Raw genomic sequence first — 21,401 nt, forward strand, 5'->3', positions numbered from 1 at the left:
CCACTGCCACTACAAACGCTCGCTTATGCTCCGGAGACGCACATTCTCCCTCTGGTTAGCACATTGTTTATGAAAGGTCTGAGGAATATTTTAACGTCATTATGTGGCAGCGTGGATCTCGCTTTAATGGATTCAGACAGGAAATGGCACGACGCATTTTCCCAAGCTGCCTTCAGACCCACAGTGTTGAAAAGCGCGGGCTCACGGTGCCAACGGATCTTTTGTTTGCAGGAATGTTTTCCTTATCTTATTCTAACAGTAGCAGCAAAGTAAACCTGACTCTGTCTAATAGAAGCAACAAAGGCCCGGGAAGCGGGTCTTCATGTGTATTAGGAGTCAATAAAAAAAAAAAAGAGTCTTCTTTGAGATGCTGGAATGATGATTTCCCATCACAAATTGGTTGCAGCTCGAAAACCAGACGATTAACAAAAAAGCCATGAAATTCAAATGAAGCCAGCCAAAATTCTTACTTCTTTGAAAACTCCATTAACAAGACACTAAATCTTCTCCAACTGGGGGATTAAACGCTGCTGTCTTTCACTCGCTCACACAGGCGATCTCGATACTTCCCCAGACTCCGAGAGGCAGAATGTGTGGGACCGTATAACGGCCGCGACCAATAATGCATCGGGAATGTGTTGTGAGGGAATCGAGGAATTTGTCATGGGGGTGGGGGGGGGGGGGCAGTAAAATCAAATCCACTTCTCAGTACTCTCGCTCACCAGCAGGTACAGACCCCACGCTCGATAGAAAGAGCGCACGCCATATGTTTACTTCAACGCGTCACTCGTCCTCCTAATGGAGGATTCACTGTGAGTTTTCAATTATCTTGTACAGCTGTTATTGGTGGTCTTGGCAGCCAGAATTCAAGATCACAGGAAGAGAAAACTGTGTTGCAGGTTTGGAAAAAACAACAACAACAGTCTTTCAAACGGACAAAGGCTCGTCATTAACAAAGACAAACGTCACTGAAGTTGGGTTGGATGAGACCAAACCGTGGTGGTGGCTGTCAGCGGCGGCAGCGCTGCAGGTGGCTGTTGAGAGCGATCGCAGAGCCACAGATGGAGCATGTAAAGGTTGCATCTGGAGGGAGAGGTGGCAGAAGGCTAGCAGGACCGCTGCCTCTGGGTTCTCTGCTCTGGTTCTCCAAATGTGGCCCGATCCGCGAAAACAGAATGAACACGGCAGTGGCAGAGAAAGCACCTGAAGGTTTGCTGGGCATAATTCTGCCACCGATGTGTTCATTACGTTGTTTTTTTTTTTTGTTGTTTTTTTTTTGCTGAAGACACATTTGAAAACCATAATGAAAACAGCAGTGGCAGAAATCACCTGAAGGTTGCTGGGCATAATTCTGCCACCAATGTGTTCATTACGTTGTTTTTTTTTTTGTTTTTTGTTTTTTTGCTGAAGACACATTTGAAAACCATAATGAAAACAGCAGTGGCAGAAATCACCTGAAGGTTGCTGGGCATAATTCAGCATTTAGTTTGTTGTGAAGTTTATTAGAACTTGGTTGGAATGGTGGTATTCCATCACTATTTGTCAAGCCCTTTGTGTCACACATTGTGAGGTCAGAACTCCTCGTTCGGGATCGTATCGCGGTTTTTGAGTCACGGGTTGGACCAGCAGAAAAGAGAGGGAGCATATTTCACTTTTAGGGATGTGGATTTTCCACAACGTCCTGAGAAATCATTTCAACCAGCCCAAAGTCAGTGTGATCCATAAACAACGTTATCATCTTACTTTAATACAGTCGTCTATAGCGGTTAATTGAATAAAGGGAAATAAAAGAATGCAGTTTTATTGATGATAAAAAAAACTCTTGGCATTAGTAGTTTTTCTTAGGTATCATAAGCTGCTCAGAGCTGGTGTTACGAAGTGAACGGGTCCTAATTCCCTCTCTAATATGTATTTTATATTTCTGCTAGCGGGCGATCACGGATCAGTTACATCACTACCCAAACCGCTGTTGTTTTTTTGTTTTTTTTTAAAAAGGACTAAATACTGTGCTGAAAAAAAGCAGAGGAGAAATATGCACCAACAAGATGGCCAGCTCTGACAAAACTGCACTCAATAACACAAATGAAATGACAATGAGAACAAGGCGGCAGTAAAAGGCAGGATGATAGCATTGGCCATGAAAAGACAAGGGGGGAAAAAAAATGAATTAAAATAGGTATCCCTAAAGAGCGGCATCGCGGGGAAACAGATGGTGTGTTCAGCTGTTGTTTGGACCCGGGTTTTTATCCACCAAACATCAATTCGTTGGCCGGAGAAGTGTGGCGCTTCGAGCCGCCAGTTTGCACGCTCTGTCCGCTTCTTTATCTCTGCCAGGGCCGTTTCCGTATTGACGGTGTCGGTTCGCTGGAGGGACATCGATGTGAGGGAAACCTGCTTTCACCGAGGCAAACCTACAGGCGGCTTTCACTTGGACGCCGCCGATGTAAGAGCATTCCAAGTTTCTAGTGCTGAAAAACGCCGTTTGATTTAAGTGGAGAGGCTAATTAAAAAGGCAACTATCACACGCGTGCAAATCAGGTCAAAAGACTTCGTTTAAAGTTCGTGAGTGTGTTTCGCTTTTCTACTCCTTCACTATTTTCAACTCTACATGGGCGAGTGCCATCTCTCTCACACACACACACACACACACACACACACACACACACACACACACACACACACACACACACACACACGTAGAAATTGAGGGCATTGGCGTTCCACCTGCGTGAGGATCGTGGGGGAAAATTCAAATGTCACCTTAACTCCGACGGACGAGGTGGGCGACACAATGGCTACGCGCTGACACCCGTTATTGCAAACCGACGACGTGTGGATCTCAGAAGCGTCGGCGCTGCATTTGGCGCCCGAGCACGCGTCTGTGTTTGCTCGTGCGCCGTGTAGATAGAGTGTGACTGTTGACTCGGGCGCGTTTGATATGTCCCCTTAGCCACAGGTGCAGAGAGATGCTGACGCCGGAGACACGGTGCAAGAGAATGAGTATATCTTTCTGGCTTTGTCTCGTTCTCTCACACACACACACACACACACACACACACACACAGACACAGACAAACTAAAATGCCAGATTGCTGACACACAGTCACGCAGGGACCGACATGCCCGCAAACAGACAAATGAATATGCCTGCACACAGACACACACACACACACACATCTGGGAGGAGTATGGGACCTTGGGCACCTCGCCAAAGTAAACAGAGGAAATTGCCAGCCCTGACTTTTTTTTTTGGTGTGGCTTCTCAAGGTGACAGCTTTCACTGGGTGTTTGTGGGAGATGTGGATTGGTGCTGCTTAACAATCAACACACTGTCGTTTGCTGTCTACGCATGTGTGCGTGTGTGTGTGTGTGTGTTTATGCGAGTGTCGGTGGTTGCGCTAGACAGGGTTGAACATTGTCTTTTGATTGCATCTGCGCTAACATATGCCGTGTCGTGCATGGCTTTCTCCAAAAACAGACGAGAAGCTGCGCCATTGCTATTTCTTTATAGAAGTGACTGAAGTTTGTTTAAGACAAAGACTCAAATTGTCCTTTTCCGTTCACGCTGGGGTGACGCCTCTAGATTTTAAGAGCGCAGTAAAGCTTCTTTTGCACACTATGTTCAAAGCTTTTGTAGCCTTTGTATCTAAACTAAATAAAAGGAACAAGCAGAATGAAATCCATTTCATTTGACCTCAGAGTAAAGCATTACCCTGAGAGATTCGAGGAAATCTCAAGTGCTCTGACGAATCTGGGAAAAAAAGAATGTATCTCTCGTGTGAATTCGATTCATCACTACTTAGGTAGTTTTGTCTTTAATAAAGGTCCATGCGGTAATAGCGCCTCTCTCCCTGTAAGTGCATGTGCATTCAGCTCTCTCTGCCACACACCGTCGGTTTTACAAAGGACACCTCGATCTCATTCTGTGTCCGTTGATGTCTTTCAGCAACACAAAAGGCACATAAACCGGTTATGTAAATAATCCCGCTCCGTTCGCTCGGCGTCTTTTGTGCTCGGCAGTGGATCCGGCGTGTGTGTGTGTGTGTGTGTGTGTGTGTGTGTGTGTGTGTGTGTGTGTGAAATGCGTGTTGGAAAGTAACACCACAGGCCATGTGTGGATGATGCATCCACATGTGTATGGAGTTGAATACATTAGGAGTAGAGGAACAATGCGCGTATTTTTCTTCATGCGAATAAATACGCGACGATAATTCACGCGATTATGCACCGACGGAAGTGATGACCGCAAGTGAGACAAAGCAGAAGACACTGGCTCAAATTAAAAGCTAGTTTTCGATTGAATTGCATTTTAAAAGCCACCACTGGCAGCGAAAAACAACCAACCTCCATACTACCTGACAGCATTCAACCCACAGATGCTCCTCAGTCAGACTCAGCTGTCGGGTTAACTCGGCTATGACTTTCTGCCCTCGAAAGCTCGACTTTTGTTCCTTCTTTAAAACTTAGACTTCACTTCTTTTAATCGAAAACCAGTCCCAAACGTTTTGCACGAGATTGCGACCGCAGTCGGCATCACAGCGATCTCTTTCCCCAGGCGTCTCCCGTTTAGCCCTGCGCAGCTGCTACACACCTAGCCATTATTTACACACAGAGAACTCCCCGGTGGACCTCCATGATGGAGCCGGATGGGGTTCCTAGGCAATTTGTGATATGACTGCCAAGTTTCTATTAGTGGGGCAGAGAGGCACTAACAGATTTGTGAAATATATCAAGATGGAGTGAGAACATCTCCCACCATAGCATTGGGTCAGTGTAGAGATTATCCCTCCCTCATAATTCTGCTGTTCATCTTTTTTTATCTGCCTTCTCTCTATCGACCTTTTCCTTATTTTGTTCTGGCTAAATCCCGTGACAAAGTCCCCCCCCCCCCCCCCCCCCCCCCTTGCCCTCCACACACTGTCTCTTTGATTCACCAAAAATATTCTCTCCCCCATTTCCCTTTTTTTTTTTTCTTCTTCTCTCCAACTCCCCACTCTTTCACTCTATTCCCCAATCCCTCCCTCCTCTTTACTCCTCTCCCTCCCTCTCCCAGCAGTAGCCACCCAATAAAGGATGTTGTTAATATCATTAGGCAGACTTCCTCCGGCCCAGCGCCCGGCCCACTCCCTTTCAGCCATAATCAAGCGTGCACACTAACTATCAAAGGAGACATCGCTAATAAACTACCACAGTGGAGCGGAAAAACACACACACACACACACACACACACACACACACACACGTACACTCTCCGGCGAAGGAAGGGAAGAAATGTTGGCTAAGTGTGGCAAAATAAATGTGTGCGTGTGCATGTTGGAACTGAGGGGATGGGTGGGGTTTGCAGGGGGTGGGGGGGCGGGGGTTACCCAGACAACACTAATAAAGCAGACTCCAAGGACTAGCGCAGTCTAAGGCAAATCTGCCACTTAAGTACACTAAATTAATTGGGGTTGAGGGAAACGTACACAAGCAGACGTAGCTAATAAAGTGTGCTCTGAGAAGAGGCGAATACTGTCAGTTCAGTGGGTTTAAATGCCCCGCAGTCGTTTGCTGTAAATCATCCCTAAAACGGGAGCGCATGTTGTCGGCTGCATAGCTTGAAAGTGTTCTCTCCTGACAGCTGAATGCTACAGTGCATATATCACCAGTTAAACGCGGTCCAAAGGGAATACGTGATGCAATGCACAGTGAGCGAGGAGCGCTACGTTTAAAGAAGAAAAAAGAGGGGTGGGAGGACAATGACACGAGGCTGCTCACGGAGCACGCTGCACAAAAGACACAGATTCTCACGCAAGCAGAGGCAATTATCTGTCTTAATGAAAAGAGGAAGTGTCAAGTATACGCAACATCATCCTTTTAGATGCACGGACGCAGATGAGATGTGTCCCGGTTGGAGATGACACATTTTGTGCAGCGCTCTGGCTGCCTTCTTTCAGCTTCTTTTTTTTTTAACCAAACAAATACAGATCATTTCATTTACTGGTTGGCATGCGAGTATGTTTGGGATCTTTTAGCAGAGATGGAATATAATATAATATAGAATGGACCCTTCGTATGCAGGGAGCGGGGCCTCTTCACAGAGTTTGCCATGGTTCTACAGTAGCCCAGAACGGACAAACCAAACACTGGCGGTCACCAACTGGTGGAAGCCAGATACCAGTTGGTATCTGGCTTCCGATGCTCAGAAATATCACATCAAGTGATATCATGATGAGGATGGCCTCCGAGCGAGACCAACGGCGCTGCCGCGGTTTCTGCACTTGGTTACATAACCGCAATCTTGCAAAGGGAGGAGTGAGCGGCGCGGGGGGGGGGGGTGTTCAGCTGGTCTGCGATCTGCAACAACACTGCCAGATGCCTGCTGAATCGTACTACACACCGTCCCTGAAATATTGAAGGTCAACCAGAAGGGGAGAGGTGGGCCGCACCCTGGACCGGATTCCAGGGCGTGACTCACAGACGGACAAGCGCTCGGCTCACATTCACACATATGGGCAATAGAGCGGCCGGCTGACCTAACCCGCACGTCTCTGGACTGTGGGAAGAAAACCAAAAGCGCAGAAGCGTCTTACTGCGAGGCGGCGGCACTTGCCACCGCAGCACCGTGCCGCCATCATTATTCCGGTGCTTCATCTGGTATGAAACGAGCTGCTCGCAGCACTGCCACCTGTTTTTGACGCAAAGAGGTCTCTCGCGTTGTAAGTGAAGCCCGTGCGTTTGGACGACCATCGGTTGAGTGACCTCAACTGAGCTCCACTGTCATGCTTTATTTATCCTTTTGCCTCGGCACTGTAATGGAAATATAAAAGGGTGCATTGATTAGTGTTTAAGGATCAGGCTTTAATAGATTAAAAGCCCCCGGCTCAGAGAGAGGCACTCACTCTCTCACACACACACACACACACACACACACACACACACACACACACACACACAGTTATGCATAAAGTCGAGCTTATATACACGTCAACAAGCAAATATATGGACGGATGTGGAAAGAGATGCACAGAAGCAGTAACACTCATGTACAGACAGCAACTTCACGCACTATTTGGATTGACTGTGCATAAAGTTACGCAAGCAAGCAAACACACACACACACACACACACACACACACACACACACACACACACACCTACAGCCAGCAGTGCCAGCGGCAGAGCCCTTAGCCTTTCAACAGCCTATATATATATTTCATAGCTGAGATAAATAAATAGATCTGAAATATCCCCCGTAAAATAGATATAGAGATATCTCTGCATATTTTCTTCAAAAGAATCCAATCATTTGTAACGTATTGCATTATTAATAATGCGACTCCATCCCAGAACATATCCAACACGGGGCGGGGGGGGGGGGGGGGGGGGGGGTGTCAGGTCTCGGTTTGAGTTTAGAATGAGAAGTAAACATGAACATAAATGAGGGTGGCTGTGTTTCAGCGTCCCACTGGGGATGTACTTCGAGAGCAGACCTAAATAGCACATACGGCAAAAACAAAAAATCCAATTACCTAATGTTTCCAGGTTATTTAGTCTGTTCCTTGTGTCCGGAGAAGGAGGCGTGTGACTGTAGCAGAGCTGCCGTTGGAGTGTGGGTGTACTGGTGTGTTCCGTCTCCTCTCACCGCGTTTGATCTCCCACCTCTGCCTCCGTTTGGATTCCACGCAGCGGCCGCCGTCGCGTCGCCCGAGCACCGGCCTCGACCCCAAACCTGTCCCCCTTTCATTTCCTCTAATCTCCGAACCTCTTCCTCTTCTCTGACCTCAATCACGCAGGCGGCCATAATGGTGTTAGCCAGCCCCCCCCCCCCCCTCCGTGTGCTCGCCAAAACCTTCCTTCGTGTTGGGCCCATCCTTTTTCCTCCGCTCTTTTCTTGCTGCACACTGATCACAGTCTATCTGTTGATAGTCTCTCCTAACCGCTAATTTCCTCCCTTCTCTTCCACACCCCTTCCCATTGCTTCGAGTCCTCTTCTACCATATTTGACCGCAATCATGTTTGCTGTTAGCCTCGACCGGGTCTCTCATTGCCTCCCGTCTTGTGCCACTATCCTTCTAGTCCCAATCACGCCTGATGGTATCCTTCAGTAAAACTGTCTCCTGCTCCATAATTGAATCTCCTGTGTTCTTCTACTTTCCTCGCTCCCCTCTGCACACCACAATCACTTTTGTTGTCAGCCTCCCCCTAACCTCTCGAGTCGTCTCTCCAGTCCTCCTGTCTCTTTAAATCCTTCCCTCAACAAGTCACATATGTTGGAAGCTATGCTTAGCCTGTCCTCTGTCCTTTCAGGTCTTCTGTGTCTGGTGTACCCCCCCCCCCCATTCTCCCTCAGGTGAAAGCATTCGCTCCCTGTTGTTCGACTCAACTTTTGCTGTCACTCCTCCTGACCTCTGGGTCTCTCCGCTCCCTCGAGAGTGGCCACCGTCTTTCCCGGCTTCTTTCTCGCGTCCCGTAAATCTCCCGGACCGTCACACATCTCTTCCCTCGCCCCCCAGCTTTCACACCTTGTCTCAGGATGCAGAAAGCAGGCAACATTTCACAACACCGGGTAATTTCGCAATGAGGACATCATATTTCAAAATACCCTTTTTCCTTCCCCCCGCCTGTATTGAAAAAAAAATAACAAAAAAAAATAAACTCTCCTACACTGGCAGTGATGTATTTCTTGTTATTTCCAAATAAATAGAAGAACCGCAGCATGACCAGCAATAGATGCCACGGATGAACGGACGACGATGAGACCGCCACCTACATAACTACATAACTTTATCAACAGAAAATACACAGAAAAAAATAAAAACGAAGATTATGAGCAAAAAACAAGAGCCGTTTTAACAAAAGATGTGCACAGTTTAACGGAAAATAGCCCCTCAAGGATCAAAGCGTATCGCTCCGCTGATATTTAAATGATTAATGTATGGATCAAACTATAACTGGCTGCTCTTTTACAGGCATACTGTGCGGCCATGCATTTCTTCAAAAGGAGTAGGTGAATGCGGGAATAATTGATTTTCGTGCAGGCTAATGTCACATGCACTTCCTTTCATACAGATGAGCTGCTGAGTGGGGAAAAGTAAGAGGTATTGGTTATTTCTGAGCACTGAGATAACGGCTGCCTGACCAAAAAAAAAAAACTAGAACCAATACGGCTGATAGTTACGTCTAAATAACACCGATTCACACGATTCAGCCTATAAGCAAACAGCTAGAAAAATGTGACATGATGAAAATTTTTGTTACCTGGGGTAATAGAAAAATACGAATGTTCCCAAATCGAAAAAAAAGTAGGTTTTCCCCATTCTTCCTATCGTGCCTATATGTCATTATTGAATGCAGCATAGTTTCACATGCGGAACTGATCCATGTCCCTCCTTTCGTCCCTCATTTGCTTCGATCAAGAAAAGTTAGAGGAGTCATACTCTTCTATTCGGCTGCAAGACTGCTTCAGGGGGCTGACCGAGGAGAGCAGAGCAACACCGAGCCGACCCGCTAGAACACGCAGGGAGTCGACGGACATGAAGGCAGACGGATGGAGGCTGACTCACAAGCAGAGAAACAGAAACGTTCACAAATAGAACAGGAAGACGGCAAAAAAACGAGCACAAATGTACAAGTTAAAAAAAAAAAAAAAGTTACAAACAGCAGACTAGCTCACAACCAAGAGTTACATTTCACAGCTTTCCATAATTGGAGGTCCTGGTGCATAATAAGAGGGTATATTAGAAGTAATGGCATTCAAGGGTGTTTTATGTCCTCCCCGTATTAAAAATGTACAAAGAAAGCAAAAGAGTTCTTTCGGATTACCGAAATAATTACACAACGAGCCCCCCCCCCCCCCCCCCCGCCGAGCCGGATCTTCCAGCTCAGGGTGCAGAGAGGAAACCGTTGTAAAATGCGGTTCTCTGAAATACATTTGAGGCGGCTTAATTGGGACCGAATCTCAACAAAATCTTGTCATGTCTTCAACCCTTAGGTGCGTTCAGATAAAAGCACACAGCAAGTGGCATAAGAGAGAGAGAGAGAGAGAGAGAGAGAGAGAGAGAGAGAGATGGTAGACGGAGAAAGTGTGGGAGTTGTGCGTTTGCTGAACGGGAGCACAGGCTTCCTCATGTCTTCGCTTGTTGAACACAAAGATGTGTTTCACTGAGGTAACATGTAATATGTCTGCATGTTAGGTCGGCCTAAATTCACTACTCGGTTTTGGGTTCATGGTTCGGCACGTTTTCGCCTTCATATAAAACAAAAACTATAATAATGACTTCTTTTTTTCATTTATTATCTCTGCCAGGAGACTAATGCGATCTACTTCCGTGAGTGAGTGTGCGGCTCTGTGTCTGTCCACGGCGCATCTCGTATTCCGCTGCAGAAGACCGCATACTATTTTAGGAGCCAAGTCACACACCTGCATGCTCAAGGACCTCTTGTGGTCGCAGTGACTCACACTTCCTCAAAACACCTTTCCATTTCAGTTTGCTACTGCTACTGTGACGGCCTGCTGACTCCTCACTGCACTTCTCTTAACCGTCCCGCAACCGGTAGGAGCCGCTAGAAATAACACAGCTGAGTGCATCGCCAACCCGCCAGCCAGACACAGTTATTCTGTTCCTTTTTAAAGGGCATTGTGTGAGTCGTACATATGTGAAAAATACGTCTGATACACTTGCAGTCTATATATAAGGGGGGGGGGGGGGGGGGTTAGAATTATAGGTTGGATCCCTTCAATCAAACATTACAGCATTGGACACAAGTCTTAAGTCTTAAGTTAAATGTTTGAAGTGCATCCACAGATGTGCAAATTAGGTTTTTGAGCGTGCTAGTAGTAGACAATGGTGGACTATTTTGGGTGGCAGGGCGTACCGAACACAGGACGCATGCCAAACCGAAAACACGTACCGCTCCACCCCTATTGCATGTGCACACATGTACACTTAACCATAATCACATATCAATGTCTTCCCTTCCCCACCCCTCTAGCCTCTCTCCCTTTCACCCTATCCTTGGGATGGGGTTCGAAAGTATTTCGTCAAACCCAAATTAAGTGAACCAGCCTCATGAAATCCTTTTGAATCCTTTATTAGATGTAATAAGGTTCAGCTTTTAACATTTACAAGCACCTAAAGTAATAATCATCTCAAACTCAAAGATTCAGTTGACGTCGGTCGTCTCCTTTTAGTCGGTGGAGACGGCGGAGACTTTTTTAGTGGCAGCTGAATGAAACTGTTGCTAAGACCTGGAACTTAGATGAGCAGCATGAATTATGAAATGTTGATTAAATACAGCATGTCTGACAGAGTGAACGCAGCTTTAGCCTACTTACTTTTTCATACTGTACTTTATCGAGCTACTTGCTATCAACTTGATGAATCGCGGTGCAGTCCTGCTGAACCGCAGAAGCTCACAGTCCACTTGTGATTGTAGATTAGTGGTTCTTTCGCCAGCATGCAATCCTTGGCCCAGTACAGACACCTGCTTGCAGAGACATCGGCCAAACGTTTCTACTGTTCATAATAAAGTGACGTTTGTCATTCGATAGCGATGGCCTGAGAACCTCCCCTGAAGGTTTCCTACATTGCTCTTTGCTTATAAAAAAAAAAAGCCTCAGAACCCAACCTTCCCTGTGCCCTCAAAAACTGTTTCATCCCTCCCTCCCTCCTTCCCTCTCTCCTTCCCTCCTTCCCTCCCTCCCTCCCTCTCCACACCAGCTTCCAATTTGTTGCCTTTGTGTACTTTACAGCAGTGAGATTCGCACCCCCCACCCCACCCACCCGCCCCCTCTGATCAGGCCCACGCTTGGACATCTGTCCGAGGATGTTTACCCAGGCAGTAAGTATGTTAGGGGAAATATTATCCTAGTTTTACCTTACCTTTCTTCTGTCTGAAGCATAAACACCAGCATTGCAAGGTGGGGATAGGAGAGGAGAGGCAAGGGGAGGGGAGGGGGGGTGGGGGGGGTAAAACAGAGTGGACCTGAGAGAGTAAAAGAGAAGGACACGGGGTGGGGAGTCTGCAATAGAGAGGGAGGGTGAGCGAAGGAGGGATAGAAAAGGGAAAGGAAAGTTGGAAGGGTGATGAGAGAAATGAGTAAAAGAATGGATTATGTGGACGAAAAGCTAAAGGGAGAAATAGAAGTGAAAGAATGACGGGGGAGAGAAGAATAGAAGTTCAGAAGTATCTACAGTTGAAACAGGAATGCACGCTTTGAGTGGCAGCCTTTTAAGTGACAGTTAATCAACCCCGACATCGCTTCTCAATCAATTTGTGCCCCACGGTTCCTTGAGAATCACTTTGAAATGTCACCATCGTCTTTTTCTCAATCATCACCGGGCCCTTGATAAGACGGAAGCACCATTCTCCAATTTACGGACTTTTCTTTTCTCAAGGTTAAAATACTCACTTTTCCCCCCCCCTCCTTAGTCTACTGAGAAATTAAATTACTTTCCTCTTCAGAATAAGAACACATAAAAACTTTAAGATTCAGGGTCATTGTCCAAGAAGCCCGGGCGGCTTTTTATGGTTGGTTAAAAATCAATATACGGTTTACATGCATGCCTGTCTGGTGGGTTATAGGCACACACAGACGGGCACACAGATGCTTGCCATGCACACACACACACACACACACACACACACACACACACACACACACACACACACACACACACGTCTCTCTTTGTCTCGTTATCTCTCTCTCTCTCTCTCTCACACACACACACACACACACACACACACACACACACACACACACACACACACACATACACACACACACACACACACACACACAGGCCTCTTCCCGTCTGCTGTTGCTTCCAGCCTAAAACCAAACCATGTGTGGGAGCTATCCTGTGCTGGCCTTAACTGTATGCACTGGTGCAAGGTCCCTCTACTAAAAAAAAGAAAAGGACTGGAGAGACATTTACTGCCTGTCTGTGTCTCTCTATGCGCCCGTCTCAGGCTTTGAGGCTCCCTGTGTGCTTTTGACAACAAGTGTCTCTGCTCCCGGTATTCGTTTCTCCTTTCTTTTTCACTATTTCCCCTTTTAGCCTGTCTCCCTCTTAGGCAATTTGTACCCCCTTTCTCCATCTGTCTGTCTGCCTGTCTGTCTGTCTAGCTGTCTTTCCCTCTCTTGAACTCTTTCTGTCAGTGTTTCTATTTGCACCCCCCCTTCTCCTCCTCCTCCCGACTTCTCCCACTCCACCACCAACTAGGCATGAAAACGGCGCCCCATTAGGAGTGCCTGGGCTAAGCTCGGTCTGACACACACCGCTTTGATCAGCCGTGAGCCGGGCTAAACACCCCGCTAAACTCCCAGTCTGAGGAGGGGGGGTGTTAGGGAGAGCGAAAGTAGCGAGAGTTAGCGGAAACATGGGACCGGGGGGGGGGGGGGTGTAAACAGAGCAACGAGATGGAGACACAATAAAAAAGGGGAACATACAGACTGAAGAGAGGAGCTTGATTTCCCGAGCCGCCCAACCACTCGTCTTTTATCACATTTTCCTTCACATTATTTTTTTTTGTCACCTAGTTTTCTCTCTCTCTCTCTCTCTCTCTCTCTCTCTCTCTCTCTCTCTCTCTCTCTCTCTCTCTCTTTCCCTCCTTTTAACCTCCAGGTAGCCTCTAAAGTGCATCACTAACAATCTCTGCAGGTGCATAACATAGCTCGCAGAATAATGAGGGCGAAAGAAGTAAATGTGAAAACACAATCAGGTCTGTATATTTGGAAATCCTCCCCCCCCACACACACACACACATACAAATCTTTTGCAGCGTCTTTCTCAGAGGGCAACTTGGCTGTCTTGTTAGTTCAATAAATATAGTATCCACTCCAACACACACACACACACACACACACACACACACACACACACACACGTGCTGTCTACGAGAAGAAGAAAAAAACCTAAGAGAGAAAAAGACAAGCCCAGAGAGAGAGAAGATATATAGAGACCAGACCTCCTTAACTGACAACAGTAAAACAAAAAAAAAAAGAAGAGCCAGAGCCTTCCACATTCAGGCAGGCAGATACTAAACCAGCAGCAGCAAAAGGACAAAAAGCTCCCGTCTTTTTCTCCCAAGGAGGGAAGAGAAAAGGGATTTCCGCTCAGTGCTAATCAATCAGGCCCGTGATAATGGCTCCCATGCCTAGCTGTCGACTGGAGGGGTCAAGGCATCCCATGACCCAGAGCCCAGGGCCCAAAGCCTCTCTCAGAATAGCACCCCAGGACGGACTCCCCGGGCTAATTGTCCGAGCCAGTGTCAGCCTTTTCAATGCCCCCCCCCCCCCTCTTACCCTCCCCTCCTTCCACTCTCCCCTTCATTCCTCTCTCTTTCTTACCCCCTCTACCTCCTCACAACTCTGCGATCCTCTCTCTTTCTATGCAGCCGAGGAATCCACTATGTATACCGGCATGTACCAGCTTGGGGGAGAAAAAAAGAAAAAGGGGGGGGGGGGGAGAGAGCATGTAGGGCTTAGGAGCTGTAGAAAAAAAAACAAGAGGGGTGCTGCGGACGGGAGGAAAAAAGTTAATGAAAAGACAAGAGACGGGGAAGGATAGTGAGAGCGCGTGGGAGAAACAGATCAGCGGCGGCAACAAGAAGAGGAGCAAGGAGGGAGGAGAGAAGGAAGGATGAAAGAGAGAGGAGGCAGCCAGTCGGTAGGACAGTGAGGGACAGATACGGGTGGACGGAGGAGATAAGGAGGAGGAGAGACTGTCCGCTCCAAGACATCACTCATATCGCCGGAGCAGAGCGCCGCGTTCTACCCCCCACCCCCCCCCCCACCCCCCTTCCATCTGCATATCAATGACTTTCTATAAGTCACAGCCGGAGCGGCGTGCGTCTCCGCGGGAATCTCAACGCAACGATGCAGCCGGCGTGAAAAACACAACAAATAAAAAGACACAGAGACGACGTGCACACACGCTCGGCACCGGAGAGCGCAAGAGTCCGAAAGCAAAGCCCCTCCACTCCAGCTCCGCGCTCCGGCAGCATTCCTCTCATTCCAAGCGCACGCTGCTAATTAACAGCATTAGATCCCGCAGACAGAGGGACATATTGATGGAGAGGCATCCGGGCGTTGCACTAGCACCCCCCATCCCCGCTTCTCTTCTGTCACCTTTGCTCCTTTTTCACCCCCCCCCCCCACCCCCCCACCCACCCCCCAACAGTCTCCTCACAGTCCCTTCCATCCAACTCTCCTTCCCCTCTCTCTCAGTCCCTTACAGGGTCCCAGGTCAGACAGCGCTGAAGAAGTCCAAAAAAAAATTATTTAAAAATCGAAATAACACAAATATGAGAAGAGAAGAAAAAAAATCGATTGGCTACTCACAGGGGAACCTCCTCGCGTTTTCTTTCCTGTATCTCTGATTTCTTTTTTTCTGATTTGTCACTCCTTATCCTCTTCTCCACCGTAGCAAGGAGAGTGCGTCTATCCCGGCGTGTGTGTCGTATCAGTCCGATAGAGGAAAGTTGCCGTCTGCGTGCATGAGCATGCGTGTGTGTGTGTGTGTGTGTGTTTGTATGCGTGCCTGAAAGAGAGAGAGGGAGAGAGAGGGAGAGAGAGAGAGGGAGAGAGAACGTGTGCGCCTGTGTCTGTGTCTCGCACTGCTCTGAGTGAGCGAGCTGAGGCTGTTTTAAACAGGCTGCTCTCCCCATGTGACCAGCACAGCCACAGGCAGGAATACATTACTGAGAGACACACACACACACACACACACACACACACACACACACACACACACACACACACACACACTCTCTTTCTCCCCATCTCTCCCTCTCTTGCCCATACACACACCGTGTCCACAGTGCACCCCCTAGCCACCGCTCAGGGTAGTGGAAGGAACAGCATACGCACACACACACACACACACACACACACACACACACACACACACACACACACAGCATGTACACACACATTCCCAAACAAGAGGAAGTATGGCAACAATGGGAGTTGGCACAATACATATGTGCACACCTTCAGCCAAACTTAAAGACAACAAAGAAATAAATACGTTGGAGACAATTCATTCAATTAAATGTTGTTGTTTTTTGTTGTTGTGTTTGACTTTCCCAGCTTCCTCTCTGCCGTGGCGGTGCTTCACACCTGGAAGCGTTGACCTTTTTCAGTAATGAAAAACCTTTTAAAGTTGACCTTCTGCTGCGAGCTGATACAATTGCATTACAGCTATTACACTTTAAGGAACAACAATGGGAAATGCCACAGACGAAGTGTTTCAAGTGAAATATATGTCGGCGGCCGCAGAGAAATAACTTCTTTTTTTTTTCTTTTTTCGGAAAAGCCACGCGCGCTCTCAAATATTTAAAGCCAGCGCACGACATGACAGCGCGGATTGAGAAGATGATGGATTGTCTCTCGGGGGGAAAATATTCTCGGGGACACACATCGCCAAGGCTACGAAACACCACAGGTGCACCATTATTCTTTCTAACAAATGCGGCCCGGTACGGGCATTCAGGCTGCTTGTGCAATGGATAGTTGATCAGCTCCTGACACATTTATCATTTAATGTTCAGGAACTTTCAGCTCCACATTTCGGGAACCTTGAACTGAAATAAATGGCTCCTGAAAGTCATTTATTATCGCAATAATACCCAAGGGGGCAGTCTTTTCTGTGATTACAGGCGCCGTTCGGAGCACCGGTTTAACACGGCGTCTCCTGGCGTCGACACATCCGGGCCCGGGGCGGCCCGTGTGCCAGAGCCCATACAAAGCTATTTGACTCAGTGGTTTAATCTGAACCGCCTATGTGAGCTGCATGGTTAACCGCAGCTTCCAACCCTCCCGTAATCTCTTTCTTCCCGCTCCGCTACCTGGTTTGTCTACCTGGCGTAGGCACATTTACAAAAGAACGAATCGTGTATTTTCGGTAGTGACAGCCATCACTCCCATCGGTAAAGATAACACGTCTTACACAGTTTATTGCTGCCATCTGGGAATGCGGCAACATTACCGAAGTGAAGACTAGAGATGCACTGATTGCAATTTTACTAGCCTACGTTTAATTTCTTTTAAAGTCTGACTTGCCAATCCTTTCTAAAGAACTATGATTGACGGAGACATTTTGTAACTTTTCTTTTAAAGAAATGAAGAATCCGTCGTCTGTTGCACCACGAGACATGACTTTCTCTCGCTCAAAGAAATCAGATAAAAGTGCTCCAGGTTACTGGATGAAGCCCAACCGAAAAACTAATTGCGGCGTATCCCGCTTTATCGAACAAGTTTGACTTTCCCAGGAGACAACAGGTGCGACATATCTATATAAACATCACACTTAATGTCACCTCCTCCCAGGCATATTTTGGACTTGCAGGTGTTACAATTTGATAGCTTTATGTCTTCTTCACTCACACGGAAGACCTTCCGCACTGACGACATGATGCCGCAGCTGCCACTGTGTGTTAAGTGCATGCTGTGTGTGTGTGTGTGTGTGTGTGTGTGTGTGTGTGTGTGTGTGTGTGTGTGTGTGTGTGTGTGTGTGTGTGGGGCGTTAGCGTCTGTGCCACGATGTGCGCTCCGTTAAATCATGGCGTGATACGTGTGTAAATTTGACAGTCGAGTTATCACCCAAAACTGTCTGTTGTGAACATCCATCACAGTTCAACACACGGACTTCAATACTTCCTGGAGTTGTAGTTTCCCCAGTCAATATCCTCAATGCGATTACTGATTTAATAATAAAGAATAATGAAAATAATCTGGCTAAATTTATTATCTCACCGCCTCCCAAATCTCAACGATTACGTTGGCGAGTATAGCTTTTCTCACAACTGATAGATATTAGTGGCCGGAACTTTTCACATTTTCCTTGACGAATCCCTCGTTGCCATATGATCCAGCACGGCTAGCAACGCCTCCTCATGTCTCCTCGTCTCCAGAATGCAGTCCAATGAGTCCCGCGCGTTGTGTGTCCCCCTGTCAGAAGCCGTCTGCCTACTGTTCACTCACCCTCTGGTAGCGAATGTCAAAACAAATACTTTGCCCACTCTTCTCTCCCAACATGTTTATGCATTATGTTATGAACTTTTTCCCTGCATGTCATACGGGAAATGACAGCAAACAAAACTACAACGAAAAAAATACATAAATATATACATAAATAATGCCACCCCTGAGGATAAGTATTTCAGCTTGAAATATAGTGACTAATGTCCGAGTGATGCTGTTAGTGGACAGACCGATGCTTGTTTGGAGGTGTTTTTAAAGGTCCTACATACCCATGGTCCATCCACACAGGTCTGCTCACCTATCATTTAGTCTGCTGACCCGATTCAGGCCTAATTCCCAGCATAGCCCAACTTCAGCCTGAGCAAAAAACACAATTCAACCCACTCTAAAAAGAAAAATAGTATAGCACAGAAAAAATGAAAGAAAAAAAAAAAGAGTAACAATCCCAGATTATCACCTGTAGAAAAGATCAAATGTTTAACTTAAATAACCCGTTTTCTATCTGAACGCCAATGCATTTTATTATCATATGCTCCAACAAATGAATCTCCATTAGACACGACTGCAGGATGTGCTTCACACACCATGAAATGAATGAGCCTGAGATGAATATGCCTGCTTGGCCATTTAGTATTAAACGGAATGTACCGTGTCCCTCAACTCACTTACGACTGATAGCGCCTGTATTTGTAGGCGCTTGTGTACTCCTATCCTAGATTTTAATAAAACAATTATTTCTTAATCAATCACAGGATGTTGGCACAATACTGATTTTGTTGTTGTTGTTTCTTCTGTGGGGTCTTTCAAACATACAGCACTGGGATTTTATCATCACGCCACTAATTTCGATCCGGTCCACATGTGAATCCTAAATCAGAAAGCAGGAGCACAAATCTTGGATTAGGGGCGTTCTGTTGTGTAAAAGAGATACACTCTGAATAATGAACGACTACATAAATAAACAATGTGTGTGTGTGTGTGTGTGTGTGTGTGTGTGTGTGTGTGTGTGTGTGTGTGTGTGTGTCTGTGCTACACTCTTTAGACATTTGCCATCTTAAGGGGTCAACAGGGAGACTGACATTAAGAAGCTGGAAGGTGGTTTTAAATGTCAACAAAGCTGGTTTGTGGACAAGCATAATAAATAGAGATGGACATTAAGTGGAGGAAGCAAAAAGACAACGACAACCGACATTAGCAAAAACACAACGAGCCAACGATAGGTGTTGAGTGTGCGCGTGTGCGTGAGAGAGAGTTTTTAGTGTATACCTTCGACACGACTGTATAGTTTCAGCATTACACAATTCAAATGACAGCTGCAGGTGTGCGAGATGCAGCCTGCGCGTTCCTGTAACGTTATGGCGCAACAAAATCACAATAACTTGACCGTTAACTCACCACTGTAATGACCGAAGTTGGCGTTTCTCAGGAAATTGTCCTTCCAGCATGCGTCTCGGCTCCACTTACGCGTGGGTGGGTCCCCATGTTCCGTCAACGTGTTCTGAAATGAGGGAAACCAAAGTCAGGGTTCTCTTAATTGACGCCCCGGTCGAGGCTTAACTACAAGCTAACAAATAAAATAGTGCAAAGTCCGCCTGCATGTTGTTTTCCGCACCAGTTCTCGCACGACGCAATAATACATTGATAATAAACCACTGTGTATGAAACTTCTGTGGCGTTATGAACAGGTCGGCTGCGGTTTGGCGAGTCCAGAGACGGTGGGACCACAGGTGCAGTGGTGGCGGGTCAGTCGTACCTGCGCGTCCTCGCGGAGCTGCATTAATTACACCTGTGTAGGAGGGGGGGGGGGGGCTGCACCTCGGCCTGCACCCCGCCAAGTGTTGGCCGTGACGTCAGCTGCCGTCTCTGAGCCCTCATGGTTTCCCTCACGTTCTGTGGTCCGTCACACACGCTGACATGTTTGTCTCACTCGCAGTCCACGGTCGTAGTTCTTCTCGCGCACGCTTCCCGTCACGAGAAGAAGAAAAAAAGTGTGCAAGTTAATTAAGTTCGACCCTACTGCACACACATCAGATTTTACCACTGCATTATTTTTTGTAACTATTTGAGCATATAAAATGTGGCAACTTTCATTTTATTGAGCAATAAATGATTGAAAAGTCGCAATAGGGACAACCTTATGGGCCCTACACCCGCAGAGCTGTTACAGAGTACCACAATTGAATATTCTTCCTCCAGTTGAAGTCAAAATACAGGCTGAACTTAGACTTTTACTTCTTAAACTTATCAGCGAGTGAAAGCTGTGATCACTGCTGCCACTAGGCTACATATCCAGAGCGTGACTCAGGGAAGCGAGCATATTCCAAGGCAGAATTTACGACATTTGCTGAGCTGGAGGCTCCTGTTTTGTAAATTACAATTTACAGTTGCTGCGTGAGCAGCCCAGAATCCTGTCAGATAGAACAGAGTGGCAGTAAATACAGGTGAGAGTTTTGCTCCTTTGATCCCAGACATGAAACTACGGCTCTGCCTCCAGGCCAAAGCCAAAGTGGTTTGACTGACTTGAAATGCTTTCAAAGGTGAACAACAACAAATTATCGTACGTCCCCACCTGACATACGAACACCATCACTCATTTTTAAAAAAAAGTATCCTTTGGCTCAGCACTGCAAGGGCCAATGCAAGGTATCTTATCAAAGTTGCCACCGTCAGGGTCCATTTAGAGCAAGTAGGTCAGATAGTCTCTGCAGACCCATCTCTAAATACCAGGCAGACCATGTTGCCGTGTTTCAGGACTGTAAAGCAGGTTAAATGTTAGTTACTCTCCTCTTGTGAAAAACACAGTCAAAACTAATTTGGTTCAAGTCGACTTGTGCATTTTATTGTGTTTTGCTCTTTGGCGTCTTGATTTATTGCAGGTGCAACATTTCCCCATGAGGCCACCAGGAATACATAAGAGCAGCAAAATGGCTGTCTAAATCCTTATATGTCAGAATAGCGTGTCCTTGAGGCCGATACGCGTTTCCTTAAAATGTTCAGAGGTTGCTGTTCTTTCACTGACCCTGACCTCCCAGCAAAACAAAAAAAATGTCTTAGTATGGAACCATCATTAGCGCCATCACATCACAGCCGGCTCTCGCCTACACTTCTTTTTTTTTTTTTAAATGCTAATTTCACCAAAACAAATTTCCTTAGGGATTGCATGGAGAAGAAAAGGGCCGTAGTTTGAGACTGAACTGTGTGGTGGGAAGCGAAAGGCATCGTGGCTGAGCTGCACACACTTGCCTCCAGCCAGGATCAGGACCTAACTTGTACTGGGTTGATTGACCCGAATGGAAGAGTCCTTGGCCTCTTGTACTCTCTTGCTGAATGTCTAGTTTGAAGTCCCAAATTGGGTTTGAAAAGAAAAAAATTATAATTCAAAACACTATTTCCAAGGCACTGTGAAATCTACTTTTTCTTCTACAGGCAA

At 46.8% G+C, this 21,401-nt stretch overlaps 1 protein-coding gene across 3 annotated transcripts in view; it reads right to left on the reverse strand.

Annotated features, from left to right (window-relative positions):
- Positions 1 to 19,696, reverse strand: part of cntfr (ciliary neurotrophic factor receptor) — a 206,903-nt gene extending 187,207 nt beyond the window's left edge. Inside the window, exons 1-2 of one of the 3 annotated variants that reach the window (XM_068705923.1) lie at positions 19,584 to 19,696; positions 19,367 to 19,469 (exon numbers count right to left, since the gene is read on the reverse strand). The gene's annotated coding sequence lies outside the window, so the exon portion shown is untranslated. Of the gene's footprint in view, positions 1 to 15,328; positions 15,641 to 19,366; positions 19,470 to 19,583 lie in introns of those variants that run through there. The other 2 variants (XM_068705925.1, XM_068705922.1) reach the window with 2 other exon arrangements.
- Positions 19,697 to 21,401: the final 1,705 nt, after the last annotated feature.

The sequence above is a fragment of the Cebidichthys violaceus genome, unplaced genomic scaffold (assembly GCF_023349555.1).
Source record: "Cebidichthys violaceus isolate CVI_PGR_0920_01 unplaced genomic scaffold, fCebVio1.0.p SCAF_12, whole genome shotgun sequence".
In the NCBI taxonomy this organism is placed as follows: Eukaryota; Metazoa; Chordata; class Actinopteri; order Perciformes; family Stichaeidae; genus Cebidichthys; species Cebidichthys violaceus.